This window comes from Coptis chinensis, chromosome 2, assembly GCF_015680905.1.
Source record: "Coptis chinensis isolate HL-2020 chromosome 2, ASM1568090v1, whole genome shotgun sequence".
NCBI classification, from domain to species: Eukaryota; Viridiplantae; Streptophyta; class Magnoliopsida; order Ranunculales; family Ranunculaceae; genus Coptis; species Coptis chinensis.
In genome coordinates this window covers 99,347,831-99,354,195 of record NC_141457.1, presented here as the reverse complement: position 1 = coordinate 99,354,195, position 6,365 = coordinate 99,347,831, and the positions used below count along the sequence as shown (strand labels likewise).

Here is a 6,365-nt window from a genome sequence, read left to right as displayed (position 1 = left end):
TGGTCCTCCTCATCCTCAGAAGAATGTGTACACATATACGGTAGGCTTTACCCCTCATCATCCTCAATCTCATCTATGGGTCTTGGTGGTGGTGGTGGTGGAGGTGAAAAAGGTGTTGGTGCATGTGAAATGGGTGTTGTGGAATATGAAATAAAGGATGGACCTGAAATGTGTGGAATAGATGCATTGGTTGTATGTGGTGGTAGAGGTGATATATCAACTTGTGGAGTTAAATTGATAGGTGGTAGTGGGGGTAATATATCAGCTTGTGGACCTGAACTTAGAGGTGCTATTGGTGGTAAATCCTCATTCCAGTCATTCTCTTCATCAGAATCATCTAATGTACCAAGACACTTTTTTGAGTAAAAATCATCATTATCTTTAATGATAGACTTATTCTTACTATTTCTCCTTGTACTCTTTTTCTTTACATTCTTGGTAAACTTCCTACACTTTGGAATTGTAACTTGTGGAGTTGGCACAACCATAGTTTTAACTAGCTCTATAAGTTCCCCTTCAAGTTCAACAAATACATGACTCCACCCCCTTATATCTTCCTCCATGTTAACCCACATTTGCATCAAATCATTGTCATTCTTAACATACACCTTCTCACCATTCAAAGTGTACAATATTTCAAATCCTACACTAATATCAAACAAATAGTTCTCCTTCATATCATCTATTAAATCTATAAAATTTATCCTATCTATCCCAGTCCACATTCCTCATTTTCTCCATAACACCCTCGATAATTATTTTGGGTATATAGTGAACCATCAGGTACCTCTTGAAATGTCCCATGATAATGAAAGATCAAGTTTCTTTTAGCCAAACAATCCATTTCCATCTGATTATTATAACAACCAAACAAACAAAATATCCAGCTTACAATACAAATATGAATCAAACATATTTATAAAACAAAACATTCCACCATTAGACACGTTGTTTTCAACTATATAAACAATAACTCGTGTTACAATGTACTCAAACTTAAATGGAATGTACTCAAACATAGGTTTTTAACAATAATATTATCATGAAAGTTAAACATTAGACTAAAATTTTGAAATTAAAACTCACCATATTTACTTTCCCATTATAGCTAAATCTCTTGCTAACTATAGGTTAACTAAAGTTAATATGTGTGGACACATGGCTATCTACTATTGGACCCACATACTAAAAACCCCACGTGCTAAATTTTTCGTAATAAATAGGGCTATTGTCAGTTCTATGTATCTGATGCATGAACACGTCAATTTTGGTATCATATCCTTAATTGTTGCTATCGCATCCCATCAACTATTGGTATCTACCCAGTTACCCAAAAAAAAAAAACTATTGGTATCTACCAGTCTACCACCACTGAATATTTTTAAAAAGAAACTTTTGGTATCTACCACAGTACCACGATTTCTCAAAAAGAAACTTATCGCGCGCACCATGCTATTCTGTTGCTAGGTGAGCGTAAATTACATGTTGCACTCATCTGTAGTGTTGTTTTTATTGTCAAGTTAATAATTGAGAGGATAGACAAAATGTGATCTGCGGTTGTGGTTCATCACGGGGATATCTAAATATCTAATTAAGTTGATATTCACATGCATTATCCGCATCCACCCACAATGATCGTACAATAATACAGAACTACAAACCAAAATCCTCCTACTATATAAGGGCATAGCCTCTAAAAGTCTAAATTCTCAAGAATAATCGTACAATACAGTTCACTTTCTTCTTATTCTTGTTCAATGGCTTCCACTACGGCTGATGATATAGTCTTCGAATATCCACCATTTATCCGAGTTTACAAAGATGGTCGTAAAGAAAGACTCAGAGAAGATGTGTTCGTTGCAGCATCAGTCGACCCATCCACTGGCGTTTCCTCAAAAGATGTTGTGATCCAACCAGAAACCGGTTTATCAGCAAGAATGTATCTACCCAAAGGAGCAAACCCAAAGACTAAGTTACCCCTGGTCATTTACTATCATGGTGGTGGTTTTTGTATTGAGTCTGCTTTCTGTCCAACATACCACAACTATCTGAACTTACTAGTTTCAAAAGCAAATGTTGTTGCGGTTTCAGTCGATTATCGAAGAGCACCAGAATATCCTCTACCTATTGCTTATGAAGATTCATGGACTGCACTTAAATGGGTGTTTTCTCACCCAGACGAAGAATGGCTGACTAAGTACGCTGACTACGATCGAGTTTACATGGCAGGTGACAGTGCAGGGGGTAATATCTCGCACAATATGGCGGTTCGAGCTCATATTGAACCAAATAACTTTAAGTTTAAGGGGATTGTTTTAGCCCATCCATATTTCATTGGTTCAACACCACTTGCGAGTGAAGGGGACATGGATTTATTAGGAAAGCTGTGGCTTGCGGTTTATCCTACAACAAGCGGGCTCGATGACCCGCTTGTCAATCCGTTCAAAGATCCAAATTTTTCGAAGGTGGCATGCAAAAGGGTGCTGGTGTGTGTTGCTGGGTTAGATGTTTTGGTGCACAGGGGAAAGCATTATCATGAGAACTTGGGAAAGTGTGGGTGGGAAGGAGTACTGGAGTTTACGGAAACAGAAGCTGAGCCCCATGTGTTTCATGTCTCTACTCCTGAGATTGAGAATGCTTCTAAGTTGATGGAGCAAGTGGTTGCTTTCTTAAATGCGCCCTGAGATTTGAGTATCCTTTTCTATCGTATTTTAATTTCTATGTGAGAACTCCTACTTTGTGTTCGGAGTTTGCTTTATTTGAATAAATCATGTCTGTCCTCCTAGTCTTTAGGAGTTTGCTGTTTGCTAAGTCAATAAGTCTCCATGCACTGGAGCTATGTCTCCGTATGTGTACTAGAGTTATGTCTCTATGTGATGGTTGCTGAGTCAGTTTCTTTCTGTTGTACTTTGTATGTTCTATTGAAGAATCACGGTTTATGTAGAAGTTTAATTTGTTCTATTTCGTCGGCTGATAGATGTAAATAAATAAATTGTTCCATTTATTGCACTTGTTTTTTTTTTTTTTTTTTGCTAACTGGCTGTCCGGCCTAACTTACGCGCAACTCGACTAATCCCGGGGCTGGTTGGAAATTTGACCGGTTACTGCCTCGGCATTGAGGGAATCGAACTAGTGACCATTTATTGCACTTGTTTTTCTATCTACGTACTGTTGTAGTGTGATCTCTTTCCTCTGTCGCTTTATATAGTTTATATTGCAGCGTCTGTTAGGGCATACGTACTGTTGTAGGTAATAGTGTATTATTAGCTAATAGAGGGGTGGAGAATTCCCCCTCTTTCCTCTTTAACTCGCTTTTGATATAGTTTATCCGGAGTTGCAGCGTCTGTTAGGGTGTAAAAAATTGAAGTTAGGTGTAATTTTACAGTTGGACCAAGGAATTGAAGTTAGCAGTAAACCACATCTCCTAGCAGGAACTTTCAAGCAACTGGTGGAGTTGTCAACAAAAGAATTTATTGATTAAAAGACAAATTGTCGTGTGTTGAGATGAAGACTGGCCCAGCTAAGACCACCTCAACGTCTATATCATTATTATTTGTTGTCACTTTGTTCCCCCTAAATTGCTCTTTGTTTTGTGTTTTGCATTTTTGCTCTTTAAGGATGCCAGTTAATTAAAAAGAAAAGATCATATAAGAAACCGACGAATGCTAGCGAGTAGCGAGCCTATCATCGTTACAGAAAATCATATATAATAAACTGATTTCAGAAGCTAATGTGGTCGTCGCAGTTTCAGTTGATTACAGAAGAGTGTTGTAGCATTTAATTTTTACTACCCTGCTACGTACCAACCCTTGATATTAGAGATGAGTGAATTTCTAGGCGAAATTAGATTGCACACCAGGATTAAATGAGGAAAAAGGCAGTAGATTGAAGTGGATGCACCGTTTACCGGCTGCCTACGTACTCCAGTCTTCGAAAGATCAAACCATCTTAGTTTTGCTCGGAGTGATTTTTTGTTCCCAGCGGGATTTGCTCCAAGAGCTCCAAAAACAGGAACCAGCCACGTGTCCACTAAAAAGAGATTGACATTATCAAATTCCTTCCTTAGAACAAACATCCTGATTTGTCCCTACTAAAAATAGAAATAAATAAAAATAAAAAGAATTAAAAAAATCTCATTGTAAAATATATAGGAGTTCTTCCCATCATTAGCTAAAGATTTTTTTTATCTTTTTTAGTTTGAAAGAAGTGTCACTAGTTCAGCACTTCAAGTTTTTTATTTTTTTTCCCCAACAATTAAGACCAAAAAACTAAATTTTGTAACTGGATAAGTTTTTTTCTTTTATTTTTTAAGGTTTTGGGTAAATCAGGAAGCATATATTAAAGTGGAAATTTGATAACTGTTGACCCCTTTTCAGTGGACACTTAGTTGGTTCCTGTTTTCTTTGGAGCTCTTGGGGCAAATCCCGCTAGGAGCAAAAAATCACTCTTTTGCTCCCCCTTTCTCTGTCCCCTCCCTAGACGAAGCCCCTTTTCGACCCTATTTTCATGGGGCTATATCTCTTTTCCTTGGTCTTTTCTCATGGTAGCAACTTCTCTCTCTCTGGGTTATGATCATGTGCTCCCTAGTTATGATATAAGTGTTATACTCTTGGGGCTCATCTACTTACCAAGCTGGTCATCACAAATATGGCTACACCAAATAGCACCATAACACCCCTTAATTAGCTTTACCGGCCTATTACTTATGAATTGAAGTCCCATGCATGAATTTCACTTCAGTGGGTATTTTCTCAACGTGAAGAAGAATGGTTGAATAAGTACCATGATTCCTACTAAGGAGGAGAATATGAGATGAAGGGCATTAAAGGCTTATGCAAAGGATAGAACTAACCCACATGGCCCAGCACAGAAAAAACCTCCGAAGTCAATTTTGATTAGTGTATTGTATTAAAATAATGAGTTAAATTCTCTCTCTTCTCTCTCCTCTCTCCTCACCAGCCAATCACAGCTGACTTCTGAAGTCTTTTTCTGTGCTGGGCCATGTGTGACAGTCGCGCCCTTATGCAAAACTCTGTATTAATTAATTGAGAGCATAAACATGAAAGAATAGAAGTAATAGATGAAGGGCGCCGGATATATCTGGATTCGGATATCTCGGTTTTTGGTGACTATTCAAAACTTTCTAAAATATCGATATCCTCGGATATATCGCAAATTAATTGAAATTATTAAAATTTGCATAAACATGAAAGGATAGAAGTAATAATTAGGAGACTACATGTCATACTCAAAATTTTGGGTGCGTCATTGGAAGCATAGGTTAGTATTTAGAAAAGGATAGAAGTAATAATTAGGAGACTACATGTCATACTCAAAATTTTGAACTTGACTAGCTTAGGAAGCTCGTCTAGGACGGACTTGATGCTTGAAAACTTTGTAGCTTTAATTCGAAAACTCTGTGTATATTAGGTTACTTTGTGAATATATATAGGGACATATTTCATCTTAACACGTAAGCACGTCTAGGGAGGGGTTCTAGGGACATATTTCATCATAACACGTAAACAAACTCAAAATCGTTAGGATATTTATAAGTTTTGAATTAGGCTAATTTTTTGTATATATGATTTTCTAACTATTCTAAACATTGTCATAAATAATTAAAAAATAAATAAAAATAAACTTGCCAAATGTAGTTAACAATTTACAAAATTTAGCTAATTGTAGACCGTTCATTTTCACTATTTTTTATACTATATTTGGCAAGTTTAAATTTTTTTGATTTTTTTGATTATTTGTGACAATGTTTAAAATAGTTAGAAAATCATATCTACAAAAAATTAGCCTAATTCAAAACTTATAAATGACTTAACAATTTTGAGTTTGTTTACGTGTTAAGACTAGTATATTGCCCTTGTCATACGACACTAAAAAAATCCAACCGAAATCCGACTAAAAACACTCCAATCGAAACCCAGTAGAAGCCTGACAAAAAATACACAACAGAAGACCACTAAAAGCCCAGCTGCATTTGTTGACTTTAATAATGATACAACACTCTTGTTTCACACTATTAAACGATCCACACCTCATAAACTCTTAGATTCGCCACATCATAAACTAGATCGATCCAAAGGTTACCGGGTGGTGTTGGATGTCCAGTACCACCCTTCTTTGTTATATAGATAAGATATGTTCCTAGAACCCCTCCGGTATACTCCCATAGTCCCGTATATATTGGTTAATGCAGATTTTACTTTGTGCATATCAGTAAACAACCATGGAAAAATTCAACAGTGCACATCTATCTAATAAAAAGCAATGGTGTGGAGCCCACACATACTCTATCCAATGGTTGCCATTGTCTTTTCTAAGTTGTGACATGGCAGATCCAAGTGTTTGGA

The 6,365-nt window shown here is 36.7% G+C and overlaps 1 pseudogene across 1 annotated transcript; it reads left to right on the top strand.

The window, feature by feature from the left end:
- The first annotated feature begins 1,464 nt into the window (after nt 1–1,464).
- LOC147519538 (putative carboxylesterase 2 pseudogene) lies at nt 1,465–3,004 on the top strand (annotated as a pseudogene). The gene has a single exon (XR_015212261.1). The product of XR_015212261.1 is annotated as a putative carboxylesterase 2 pseudogene (transcript).
- Nucleotides 3,005–6,365: the final 3,361 nt, after the last annotated feature.